This window comes from Malaclemys terrapin, chromosome 6 (genome assembly GCF_027887155.1).
Source record: "Malaclemys terrapin pileata isolate rMalTer1 chromosome 6, rMalTer1.hap1, whole genome shotgun sequence".
NCBI lineage: Eukaryota > Metazoa > Chordata > Testudines > Emydidae > Malaclemys > Malaclemys terrapin.
In genome coordinates, this window is record NC_071510.1 from 25,577,910 (window position 1) to 25,591,243 (window position 13,334).

Genomic DNA, 13,334 nt, shown 5'->3' on the forward strand with positions numbered 1-13,334 from the left:
AATGAACATGGGAGTCAACCTATGGTAAAGAGGTATATAAACCACTTTCACCTATAAAGACTTGAGCGAGTCCACTAGGAGCTTGTAAATATTTGACTCTGAAGCCATCTAGGCCCAGACCTACCAGAGATTCAGGATGAAGCACCAGATTAATACTCTGGATATGTTGGTTCAATTGGCAGTTCTGCTACTTGATTCTTTTATGATACTGAGAAAACGACAAGCTGTAAAATAGAGATTTGAACACTTCCTTTCTCTTGCCATTGGTTTTTCTTGTCTATTTAGATGGGAGTTCTCTGGGGACAGGAACTGCCTCTTACTATGTGCTTGAACAGTGCAAGCACAATGGAGACACTATCTCCATTGGGACATCTGAGAGCTAGTGTAATACAAATAATGAACAACAATAACCCTACTCTAATTTTACTGAGATTACCTCTCCAAGGGCTTGTCTACACCTTGAAGCTTTTAGCAACAAGGCTGTGTCAACACAGCCTTGTCGCTAAAAGTCACCTTGTATATACGCTCTTTTAGGTACTTTGTCGTCACTTTTGCCAACAAAATACTTCCAGTCCCACAAGCAGTGTTAGCTTTGTTGGCAGGAGCGCCGCGTTCACACAGCCACTTGCGTCAGCAAAACTTTTATCTTTCATGGGGAGGATCTTTTAAGTACCCATGAAAGACAAAAGTTTTTTCGATAACTTCACAGTGTAGACATATCCCAAGACAGATGTAAGCCTTGTAAACACCATTTCAGTGTAAAGGCGGGGTGGGGAAATTTTTTTAAGAATTCTGTCATGCCCCTCATTCCTGCCATTCTGGTCACTGAAGACCTTTTGTGAAGAAAATTTAAGACTAGCCACAAGTATAATTCATTCCCTTGTTCTCAGTGTGCCTAAGTTCTTTATCACAGATTTTATCGGAGGCATCACATTCTGTAACAGTTTTGTCACATAGTCTTCCCAACTTGTTCTCTTGTGTGTGTGTGTGTCGGGAAAGGGAGAGAGGGGATGGAATTCTACAGCATTCCAGTTTAAGAGTGGTCATGAAGTACCAATAAAGAGGTGCATCTGGCTGCCTCTAATTCTGGTCTGGAGCAAGTTACAATATCTATAACAAACTTAGTACAAGGTCCTTCACATTCCATTCTCTCTAGCTCTCTCCATTTTTGATTTAGCTTTGTAGTTCTCTTTAAATTGAATTAAATCACACTTCTTAGGAAGGTTTAAGCTGTTGCCCAGTATGAAATAGGATATTTTTTTTCTATTGGGTAAGCATATCTAAATAATTTAGCATTGCTCTTCCTGAAATTTCATGAGAACTAGCTCTCTGAATTACTACATGCTTATTCTCCTGAATTAGGTCTCCCTGGGAGGTGTGTTCCAGTGAATAGGTGGTCTCTTGACTAGATCAGAGAAATGGGAGGTGTGAGTTCTGGGTTCTGCTTCCAAATCTGCCGATGACTCTCTGTGTGACCTAGAGTACCTTTCAGGGCCTCAGTTTACATAGCTGTAACACAGGTATATTATTACTCACCTAGCACACAGGGCCAATGTGGTTAATTGTCTCTGAAAGTTGGACAATATTCCCTAAAAGTTCAGAGATGCAGCATAATTTGATATTCCATACGTGCAACTCTTGGATGACAGACACTTTTCCACATATAATCAAAAGCAGAAAAATTTAAACCAATTAAACATCACTCCTTACTCCTCTCTTCCTGTAGCTCTCTCCTTTCCAACCTCAGTCAGGTGTTACAAAGATTCTTCACGCCCCAGGCATTATTAGGATACCACCTCAGCTTCTCAGACTGTGCAAGGGCTGGCTCGAGTATTATGTTCACAAAATTAAGTACTGTAGCCCTAAAGCTTGAGGTTGCCAGTATGCATAGTTTTAAAGACCAGGATAGGATCATATCACTTTAATAGAAACCCAAGGTGACTTTGCAGAGCATGTAATTTAAATATAAATATGTAACCAGAACAGAGAAAACATTCTTTGAAATATCTGATACCCTGGAACACAAGTATGACTCCAATTTCATGCTGTGACTAATTATAGGAAATGACCAACATCCAATATTACATAAAACATACTACTTCTAACTAAAACCCTTATATGTAACAACCAGAATCAATTTGTGACAACAGTAACGGTTCTCATCTCTGCAGCTGACCTCATGATATTAGCATAATAAAATACAAAATCTATTAATAATTTTAGAATAGGCAGTTAGAAGACTGTTTAAAGAGAAACACTGTACAAATCCTCTTGGTCTTTTGCATAATAGAGAAATGGGGTGTATGAACTCAATACCATAACTAGAAGAATCTTCCCAATTTACATATCAGTTGTCAGATGCTGGACTGTGAAGTCTCTCAAGGAAACTTTAAAAAACCTCATGGGGATCCATACTATCTAACATGTAGCAAAGTAGGATATAACTTAAAAAAAAAAAAAAAACGAACAAGAACACCTCCACCAATCAATCTTACTCTCCATTTAAGTCAAGAACAAACTGCATTAAGTTGCTTTCTTCTCTATGCATCACCAGACCAAAAAACTCAGAGCAGAAAAACACATTTCCCTGCATGCATCTGAAACACATTGAAGATTAATTGTTTTTTATTTACTATACAGCATACATAATTATAAGTTAAGGTCAGTTTCCCTTGGCCAGTTATGGAGCAAAAATGTAACACACCACTTCAAGTCTATCATCATGCTTAATAGTCAGGTGAAACAGTGCCAAGTTACAGGAAAGCCAGGATTAAAAACAACCAGGGACTGCAGTTCAGCTCTCTCCATTAGACTGATTAACTGCAAGCACTTCTGACAAGCAATATTTTCAAGAGTCTCTGAACAGTTAAGGATTAAAACATGCTGAGCTTTGAGTATGTTCAATAGTATCTTCAGTGCTGAGATTCAATTATACTGTTCATGTTTTCTTACTTCACCCATTACTATGGTATCTGAACACCTCTGACATTTTTTTTCCTCTGTTCTTTTATCTAGTTGAAAAGTTTATCCATCAGTACCCTTCAGCTTTTTAACAGATCCTCTAGGAATCCTGTAGTCATTTCATTGAGATGCATTGCTATAGGGATTTAGAGGTAGTGTCAACAAATGGGAGAAACTACCCACCATTACTTTGGCTAATCTGATATTTCTCTTTCTATGAACTCCTACTGGCAACAGACTCTCTGGACAATTTGGTGAAACTTACACTTACTGAACATTAGACAAATCAATATTTAAGGTGGGCTGAAATCCGTAGCTAAGTTTATGGTAATATTTATAATCTGAGAGTCCACCAACTGCTTTAAGAAAATAAAGGAAATGTTTTGGTGTTTTTCCCCCCCCCATCTCCTCTCCCTCCCCTCTGCCCCCCAATTTGTGACACTAAGCTAGAAGCCTAAACTTTCTCGTTCCTCTCAAACAAGGTCAACTTTGTACGACCATACTTTTATTATGCTGTTTTCTGTTTAGGAGTATCCCCCGTAAATCTCATCCCTTTTTCCACAGTCTTTCTCCTCCCTGCCCCCCAAATGCACTAAAGTGCTAGAAACATTCTTAACAATGTGCCCATTTCTGATAAGGCTGATTTGTGGAGGCCTCATGTAGGCTATCATTGGAGGCCTCAGTTGTCTCAGTTCCCGCACTAACTCCCTCATCTCCTTCCCTTCCTTCCCTGAAAAATGCATTTAGAAAACAGCAGGTGCCACTGCTCCATATTAATTTCCAGATAGTCTCTCACTGGGGAGGATTATGATTAAAGCAAATGCCTTTGTAGATTCCAGATTTTGCAAATTCCAGAAGTTAGCTCTGTATTCGGTTGATAACAATGTTTCTTAGTATTCTGGTGATATCACTTCAAAATGGTAGAGTTGGTTCATTTCCCCCCAATTTTTTAGCAAGATGTGGACTTCCACCCATGATAAAAATTTCTTTTGGAATCCCTTTTCAAGGAAGTCAAATGATTTTTAAATTAGGCTGAAATTAAACACCAAAATAATTTGTGTGTCCATTGAAGAACAAACAGTGCAAACAGGTATTTTGTATATCTATGTTTATCTTTCTCACAGACAGATTCTACTATACGCATATGAAATATTCATGGCACACCAGAAATTATGCTATACTATCCGTAAATGTTTATTTTAAAATGTTTTCATACTTTATTTTTTAAATAATTGGGCACTGTCTTAGCTGAGTACTTATGTTTACCTATCAGAAGGCGGTGTCACTAACTTTCTGAAAAGAGATTTATATAATGGTACAAGTACACTTTGTTTCAAAGATAGCCTTATGCAGTTTAAATCAGAACCTCTGAATTACCAGCACAGATAAAGGCATTTTCCACCACTGCATTATGAACTGAATGTTTTATTCTGTTTTGTTGTTAGAAGTCAGCAAACTTTGTAAATTAAGTCTTAAACAAACCTCCATATTTGTAAGATTTTGCCTACCTGGAGTTGAGGCTGATCAATTCTTCCAATGCTGGCACCAACATTCTGTCAGTCAACCACTTAACTAGATTATCAAAGGCCAGGAGAGCAGTTTCCTTTTATTCCACCTGGAAAAAAATATTGTGTCAATCACTTTTTTCATGGTCTTCCAAGCATAATAAAACAATTCATTATGTTATCTTTGCCTGTCACATTAGGGGTTCATCAGAAAACACAGACGAAGGACTGAAGCATAAACTATTCGACTCTGTGACTTACACCTAAATTTTTAATACAGCATGTGCATAAGTCAATGGGGCCATCTATACTTTATTTTATTTGATGGGTCTCTTATGAAATATATTAAGTATTATATTCATTTATAACAGTTCAATTAAAGAATATGTTCATTTAAGATAAGCATTTCTATACACTGGCATTGAAGTGTATCAAATCACGACATCCAACAGTGGAAAGTAAAATAAGTTTTAGACCACACTACATTAGAATGGGGTTCCATTTGTAGGAGGAAACTGAGCTTAAAGTTGTATCTGCACTACACTACTGATCATTGTTTTTCCATTGCTCATCTTACTACTAACTAGTAGAGAATACAGTGTCTGCAGAACTACAGACAACTGATCTAGTGATTTTTAAAACTGAAAGGCAAATATTTGTTTGTTGCTGGGTTTTGCTGATATGAAAAATCCCAGATGCCACAGCAATAGATTCCAATATGTTTCTAAATGAATACAAATATAATAGAAGGTGACATGTAAAACAAGGCATAAAATATTTATTTTTAATTTTAAAAAATAATTTTTGATTAAATAATTAGATGATCACAGCTTTTTCACAGCACTTGGAATGAAGAGGAATGGAGGGAAGTAAGGAAACATCAGGAAAGATAAAAATTTGAAAAATACATACACTCTTCACTAGATCTAAATATGTTACAATATAACAATTCATAGCAATTTCATTACATATTATCTGCTAGAAGATACCTCTCTGGTTAAAACAACAAAGCCAAACCATCCCACCACTCTATCATATCCTAGCTCCCAAGTCTATTAAAAAAGAAAAGAGTGCATCATCTCTCACAAACACACTATCTTGAAAGAACAGCTTTATGGTGAGATTGTATGCTATGGTTATTATGAAGGCATGTAGGCAATGTTCAGAAAAAAATCACAGCCATCTTAAAAACATTTAGAAGTTTATCCATCAGTTTTCTATTCTTCTAGGGTATGCAGTTAATAAAAGGAAATAAATGTGGTGATAAGGCCAGGGAAGCAGAATGGTTAATGATATACAGCTAGTCACCAACACACAATAAAGAAATATTGGTCAAAGAGTCACTACAAGTCTGACAAGGCTGTAACCTTCCAGCTACTGTGGAACTAGCTGAGAGAATTACATTATGTTATATTCTAATAGTTTTTTTCATAAAGAATGAACCACATATTTAATTCCAGACAAAATCCATGTTAAAGTGGAGTTAAGGATGAGAGTACATATCAATAATTTATGGCCAAATACATTACAGTGATGTTGTGATTATCCAAAACCCAATCATCCCAATCCGAGGAAATTCAATGTTAAATTTAAATGTAAAGTAAAGCCAAAGATGATGAAGTATGGAAATTCAGTTAGGATACAAAACAACTGTAATTCTCCTCTGTTGTAACACTATGCAATAACCATATGATTATGATTAAGGTGTGTTAGCGTTTGTGGTTTCAGATTAGATTGAACTGATTTTTTAGACACATTACATTTGTCTCTCTCTTTTTCCTTCATAGTGTAAATTGTCATTACATTCATTCTACACTCAAGGTAAGTGTTATAAGCTTAGGGAGAATAGTCACACTGTTTTTTATGTATAACCAAGAGCTTCACTCTCTGTTTTAAGTGCAAAGCTTAATTCAGCCTTAACTATGCAGCCACAACTGGATCCTCCATAATATGTGGTCATTATTGATTACAAGAAATAGGAGATTAATAGCTAATAAAACTAGTGATAACACCTACCCTTTGGGGAAAAAAATCACAAGATCAACAGTAAACTCACCCCCCTCAGATGAGCTTTAGTTCATCTTAAGGGGGAAATTTTATGATTAGAGATCCAGAGTATGTTAGAAAGTATGAGTTTGAACACAATTCTTAGAATTAAAGCTGAATTTGCAATCTGTATTGCAAAAGCGAAGTGCTCTGGAAGGAACATGAAAATGAAATTTCCATGACATTTTTCCTGTCTATCTTGCTGATCAGAGGGTTCATGAAAATATCACAGGCATTTAACATAATCCTATAAAACTAACAACATAATTTGATATCTGAAAATCATGTTTCCATCCTAATGAATCTTGTGTGTATATATAGGGCCAAATTCTTCTCTTCTCACAAAGTTAATTAATATTATTGTATGGGAAGTGAAGTCCAAATTCTAAGCGATATGGGACACCTGCAACTTCTATTTATTTGAAATGGAATTTCACCAGGCTTTAATGAAGCTGTTCTCTCTAAAAACCCTTTTTCCCTTCCTCATTTCAGGCTTCAATGGGAGTTGCAGGTATGCAGCATTGCCAGAAATAACCATAAGTGAGGATAAATTTTACTCAATAGGCCTGCAACTTAGAACATGAATCAGCATCTGGAATTCCCCAAACTCAGAGACAGGAGCACAAGATATTTCAACTTAATTGTGGCACCAAAGTATGTCCTGGCAGTTAGGTCCAAGGCTGAGGAATAGACATGTGATGTGCTCTTATACTGCTCCTGGTTTAGAGCTCAAAACAAGTTATTTGGCACCTAAGCCCACAGATGTGCCACAATCTTTCTGGATGGCAGAGCTGATCAGACTTAATTAAGCTTCTCCATTCTCTCAGAACCCCTTTTCTCTCCTTTGATTCTATCTCATTCACTCCCTCCTTCTCTTCTCTGTGTTCTCTCTTTACCTCCTCTCCCCTCCTCTTATCTCTCCTAGAGTTCATCCTCTCCCTCCTCCTCTCTTCATTTGCTTTTCCTCCCAACCTCAGCAGAGCCATGAAGATTCTCACCATCTGCCTGGCACTGAGCCCAGTGATTTGTTTTTCCTCTTTCTGACCGGGATGCTGTTGGCCCAAAGATACTTATGCCTGTACTTCACACTTGCCATCTGAGATCAGAAAGAAACATCACTATTGCTCCCAAGTGAAAGAGCTAATAAGCACGAAGCTTTAGGAGGTCTTCTACTTGTGTTGGCTGCTGCAGGAGAACAGCAACGCTATTGCTTCAGTTTCCTGACTTGCACCCTGAGATGTTCCTGCCATGTAGGTTTAACCCCATTTTTATTTTCTCAGAAAAAAGGGTCCCAACTACCAGCTCTCCATACAATTGGGAGTATAAGTTGTGTTATAAAAAGCTTAAGATTCAGCAGGAAAGGTAATATGTGCACACATTTTGCAGAATGCTAAGTGGTTCCATACTCCCAGATATCTTTCTCACAGAGAGAGAGAGAGAGAGAGAGAGAGAGAAACAGGAACCAGACACAAAGAAATAGAGAATACAGCTATGTTAGGCTTCAGTAGCATCTATAGTGTGGCTAATTTTAAATTATTTCCTGTCAGATAAATAATCTTAAATCCTGCCTTAGTCATCACTGAAATAATGCAACACTGATCATTCTCTTCTAATGAATGTTAACATGGCTTTCATAGGATTATGAAGATGCACAAGTAGGTGCTACTAGTAAGAACAAGAAGACTGACAGGGGACATCATAACAGTTCTTAAGTACATAAAAGGTTGTTACAAGGAGGAGAGAGAAAAAAATGTTCTCCATAACCTCTGAGGATACGACAAGAAGCAATGGGTTTAAATTGAAGCAAGGGTGGTTTAGGTTGTTCATTAGGAAAAGCTTCCTAACTGTCAGAGTGGTTAAGCACTGGAATAAATTGCCTAGGGAGGTTGTGGAATCTCCATCATTGGAGATTTTTAAAAGCAGGTTAGACAAACACCTGTCTGAGATTGTCTAGGTAATATTTCTAGTCCAGTCCCTTGCCATGAGTGCAGGGGGTTGGACTAGACGATCTCTCAAGGTCCATACCAGTCTTACAATTCTATGATTCTATAATTAAGGAGGAAAAAAGATTTTTGATAATAATAGGCCAGATCTTTGGCTGCTATAAATTGGCATAGCAATAATGACTTCAATATTATTAATTATTTGTATTCTCCAAAGTGCCTAGGACCCTCAGTCACAGCCTAGGGCCCCATTGTACGGGGCGTTGTACAAACATGGAATAAAAAGCAAGCTAAGTAGAACTATGCTAATGTACATGAGCTGAGAAGTTGCCCCTTTAGGATTTAAGTTCACAGTGTTCTCGTAATATAAATGAAATCCTCTTCATGTTGTCCTTCGTGCAGCATACTTGGGGAATGACTTAACCTGTGTCAAGATATTTGAATGTCTCTAAAATTGTCACCAAACAGTCAAAAATGTGCTTTATTAACTTTCACACCAGCAGTTCCAACTTTTGGACATGGTCTACACTACAAATTTTATCCATGTTTGCATCCTGTTAATAATATAGTTGGCTCTAAACACACCCCATGGTTAATACCCAGTTAATAACTCAAACCCTGTGAACGTACACCCAATCTTCAGGGACTTTCCTTATTGTGATGCTATTTGGACGTTCTTTCTCTCCTACCCCAGAACTTTAGATTGTGGTGTTTTCCTTTAGTTTTTTTTTTAAACCTTGTTTCCGATATTTAGCTGAAAATAAAGTATCACATCACTTATCTTTGAAGCTTTGCTTATAGTCAGTAAAAATATAAGAATGTACTATTAAGCTTCTGTAATCCTTAAGCATTTTTTTTTCTAGTTTAGGCTTTTAAAGTTCTGTACTAATAATCTCATAAATCACTCAATTTACAAGGGCAATAAAGGCATTAAAATATAATTTACATGTGTGTCAAACCTTCAGCACCCTATTCTGGTTTCTAAATGTAAAGATGGGTACTGATTTTTTAAAAATTGAAAAATAGGTAAAATAAATTAGGCAATTTCATAGACAAATTTTATTTATCAGAATCTGTAAATATATAAAATTAACTCTTGAATTTTCTTGTTGAATATTGTCTGCATAAGGTATATACCTTACAAAACAGGCTAATCTGTGACAGGCTACTGCATATTTCTATTAGCTGTCGCCATTCTCTTCTGCAAATTTATATTTCTCAGCAGAAAGTCATGGACCATACTCCCCTGTGCTACCATTAGTATTTATAGGGGGAATAAGGTGTCTCCGGAGAGTAACTGGGGTTGTCCTCTCCTGCATTACATCTTCAGGAATATGGGGGCCGGACCCCATGGAAAGGTTCCCTTTGATTTCTGAGGGTTTTGGATAAGGCTCCAGATGTCCATCCCACTCTGGAGGAGCAGGGCTGCCTTCCTACAGACCACAGAAGGGGAGCCTGTGGCTGGGGTGACTAAGAGGAGAGAAACCCCAGAGAACAACAGCCACACCACTGTAGGCTTTGGGAAGTTGTAAAGTAATGCTTTATATGGTTAGTAAAGTAAAATATTTGTACAAAGCATTTCATTGACAGGGAATGCAATGGAAACACCACAGGACAAATAATGTATTAGATATGTTTCTTACGAGACTTATTTTCTAATTTTAAATGTAATGATTTTTTTTTAAAGCCTAACTGCTGGGAATTACATTATATACTATCCCCTGTTTAATAATAAAGATTGATAGCAAGTTTAAAAATGTGTTTCCTGTGGGCCCCTTTACCTTTTCTCTCTCTAGTAAAACTTACAAAATTATAGTTTCCTAAGAAGGAAAACTGAATCGGTGCAAATAGAGTACACAGGAGCTTATAAAAATGCTCTGGGTACCTTTCCCAAGATCTGAAGAAGAGCGCTGTGTAAGCTCGGAAACTTGTCTCTCTTCCCAAGAGAAATTGGTTCAATAACAGATATTATCTTACCCCCCAGTCTTAATAATGCTCTACTGGCACTTTGCTTTCTTCAAGGTATTATCTGTTGAAACTTGAATTCAGAAAATGTAGTAAATTAATTCTCAGTTACACATTTATCTTTGAATGTCCAGCCAATATTTGGTTTAGTAAGTTGTTATTATTCCAGGTGAATTCAAAAGAAATACAAGATGTGTTTTATAATTCTATAGCTTTTTATGTTTGTTTTCTGTCCTTCCTCCCATCCCTGTATGATTTCAGGTCTGATTCAATGCCCACTGAAAACAATGGAAAGACTCCCATTTAACTTGAGTGGGTTTTGTATCAGCACTTAAAAGATGTGTAAATGAGAAGCCTTTTGGATATTCAAATAGACAGCCTAGTTTTGCACTGTTTCTTTTGCTTACAAAAAATTCATACCCTGCGGAACTGCTGTTTATCAAGAAAATAATGGCATGAGCCCCAATCCTGCAATGAGCTCTGTATGGGCTCAGAGGTCCAGCCACATGGAGTTCATTATAGAATTGGAACCTTGCTCTCTTAGCCTAATGATGTTTAATTGTCACATAGCCAGAATTGTAACACTTTTTATGAGACTGTTTTCTGGTCTGTCCACTGATTCACTCGTTGAGCTTCCTAACCTCTGAAAATATGGAAAACTATTTATAAATAGACTCTATGAAGACTAGATGAAACCAAACAGAATATTTTGGAAGTTTGGTCTATGTTCAGAATAAATACTTGATCTACCACTTCCAGAAAAAAAGAAAAATGAAACAACAAAAACCAGCCCTCTCCTGGAGCCCCATGTTTGAGAGAATAATTCTATATCCATGTAAACTGCATATTGGGCCCATAGTGATCCCTAAAATAAATTGCCCCAATTTTAAACATGGAAACATGTGCAAGTTAATGCATACAGCTGGAAAATCACTGAAGAGTTTGGAAACTCCTCAGACAGCTACTACAATAAAATATAATTTTACTTTATCTTGGAGTAGCACAGAACCTTTTTATTACACTCATAACAGTGAGCAAATTACTCATAATTGCTTATGAGGATAAGATATAAAAAAGCAAATCCAACAAGTCCCTTAACAATCTTAGCCTGCAGTCCCAGGGCCAACTTCACAGTTTTGAAGCAATGAAGCCTGTCAAGGAAATAGTAGGTGAGACAGCCAAGGATACACTAAATCCTTAGAAAGAGAACAGGAAAAAAGAAGAAAATTATAGTAGCATATATAGTTTCCACAGAATGCCAAGCATATGTTTAATTAAAATTTTGTGTAATATTGCTAGATTTCAAAAAAAGTTGTAGTCATTATACATAAACCAAATATAACAGATGAGTATGTGTTCATGAGGTAATGTGAGTTTAGCTGCAAGGATTGATTTAACTAATTTTTGCTATGACTTTATGTTATGGACTCTTGAGATACAAAATGTGAGACGGTATCTGGGGAATTATCTTGTATCTCTGATGCATGTGATCATGTATAGAAAACCACTAGAAGTGTGCTGTGTAGACCCCCTGTAGGCAGATAAGGGATTAATCCAGGAATAAGGAGTTACATAACATAGACCAACTAGCCCTGGTTGCAGACACTGCTACTTAAAGGTTTGAGCTTTCAAAGAGCAAAGGAGAAGAAGGACTTAATATTTGGCAAGCTAACTGAGCTTGTTAGTGACTGCAGGGAAAATCCCTACCCACTCTTCAGGGTCAGCTTTTTAGTCGCAGCAGGCTAAAGTGCTCATGGAGCATGGCTGGGAAGTTTTCACCAGGACTTGCTGGAGCAAGCCACTCTCTTCTCCTGTTTCATACAGCTATATTAATCCCAAGTAATTCCTTTTTACTTTGGTCTTTTGAGACTTATGGGACCTGGTAGGGACCCCCTGAAAAAGGGGAAATAAATCTACCATGTGAACCACAACACAAGACTTCAACTGGGACTGGGACCAACCCCCGTTCTTACAGTCAATCTGTTCACACCGCCAATGCGACAAGCATGTTATTTGGGGCTAAAAAAGGATCACTTTGATGTATAAAATCCCAAACAGCATAAGCAGAAGGTCTTTTCTGAAATCTTAGCTAACTCCTGTAAACCTTCTGAGACACCCAGGCCTCCCTGACAGATAAAATAATCTCTAAAGAAGCACTGCTCTCAACTGATTTTGTTGTGGTGCATATTCATTTAACCCCTTCAGCTGAAGAATGTTGTGGGGTGGAATTTACTAACCACATAAAACGCAACACAACTGGGAAGGTGTTGGTCAAACACATTGTTTGGCTACAGGGGTGGTCACGTATCGTAGACAGAGAAAAAAATGAAGTGCATTAAAACATTTCCACTGACAAAGTCTAACCTGCTGAGATGAATGAAGTTGAAGGAATAGTTAAGGGTATACTGGAAATTGTATTCTTGCCCCTAGATTATTTATGTGACATGCCAGCATTTTGAAAAGTTTTCAAATTCAATTCTGAAAGCACAAGTAAAATAATAAGGTTTAGAAATCTCTTTCCCAGCTAACTCTGCTTTTATTTCAATTGTACAACCCTGAAGGTGCATAGTGGGGGATCTTACAAAGCTTGATAATAGGGAAAAGAAGGCAATTGTTTGCTAATTGTGATTCATGATGAAAAAATGAGCAAATCCTTTATTTGTTGACTATACAGTGGTTTGAGACTAAGACCCTAAGGTATAGTTGATGCTTTAGTTTTATGTAGTGAAGCACATTTGAACTGTACTTAACAGGCAGAATTGTATTTAAATCGCTTTAGGAAAAAATCTGTTTTGATCTCTTTATTACTTGTAATTTAATTTGTTCAGAAGTGAAACATTTTAAGAACATAATGTTCAACACAGAAGGGTTTTGTATTGTATAGAACACAGGATTTATACATTGTGCTTAAGCC

At 37.0% G+C, this 13,334-nt stretch overlaps 1 protein-coding gene across 25 annotated transcripts in view; it reads right to left on the reverse strand.

Moving 5' to 3' along the window:
• PTPRD (protein tyrosine phosphatase receptor type D) overlaps positions 1-13,334 on the reverse strand; it is a 1,677,890-nt gene that overhangs the window by 1,227,859 nt on the left and 436,697 nt on the right. For all 25 annotated transcript variants that reach the window (XM_054031429.1, XM_054031444.1, XM_054031437.1 and 22 more), the window contains exon 4: positions 4,470-4,576. The gene's annotated coding sequence lies outside the window, so the exon portion shown is untranslated. The remainder of the gene's footprint in view (positions 1-4,469; positions 4,577-13,334) is intronic.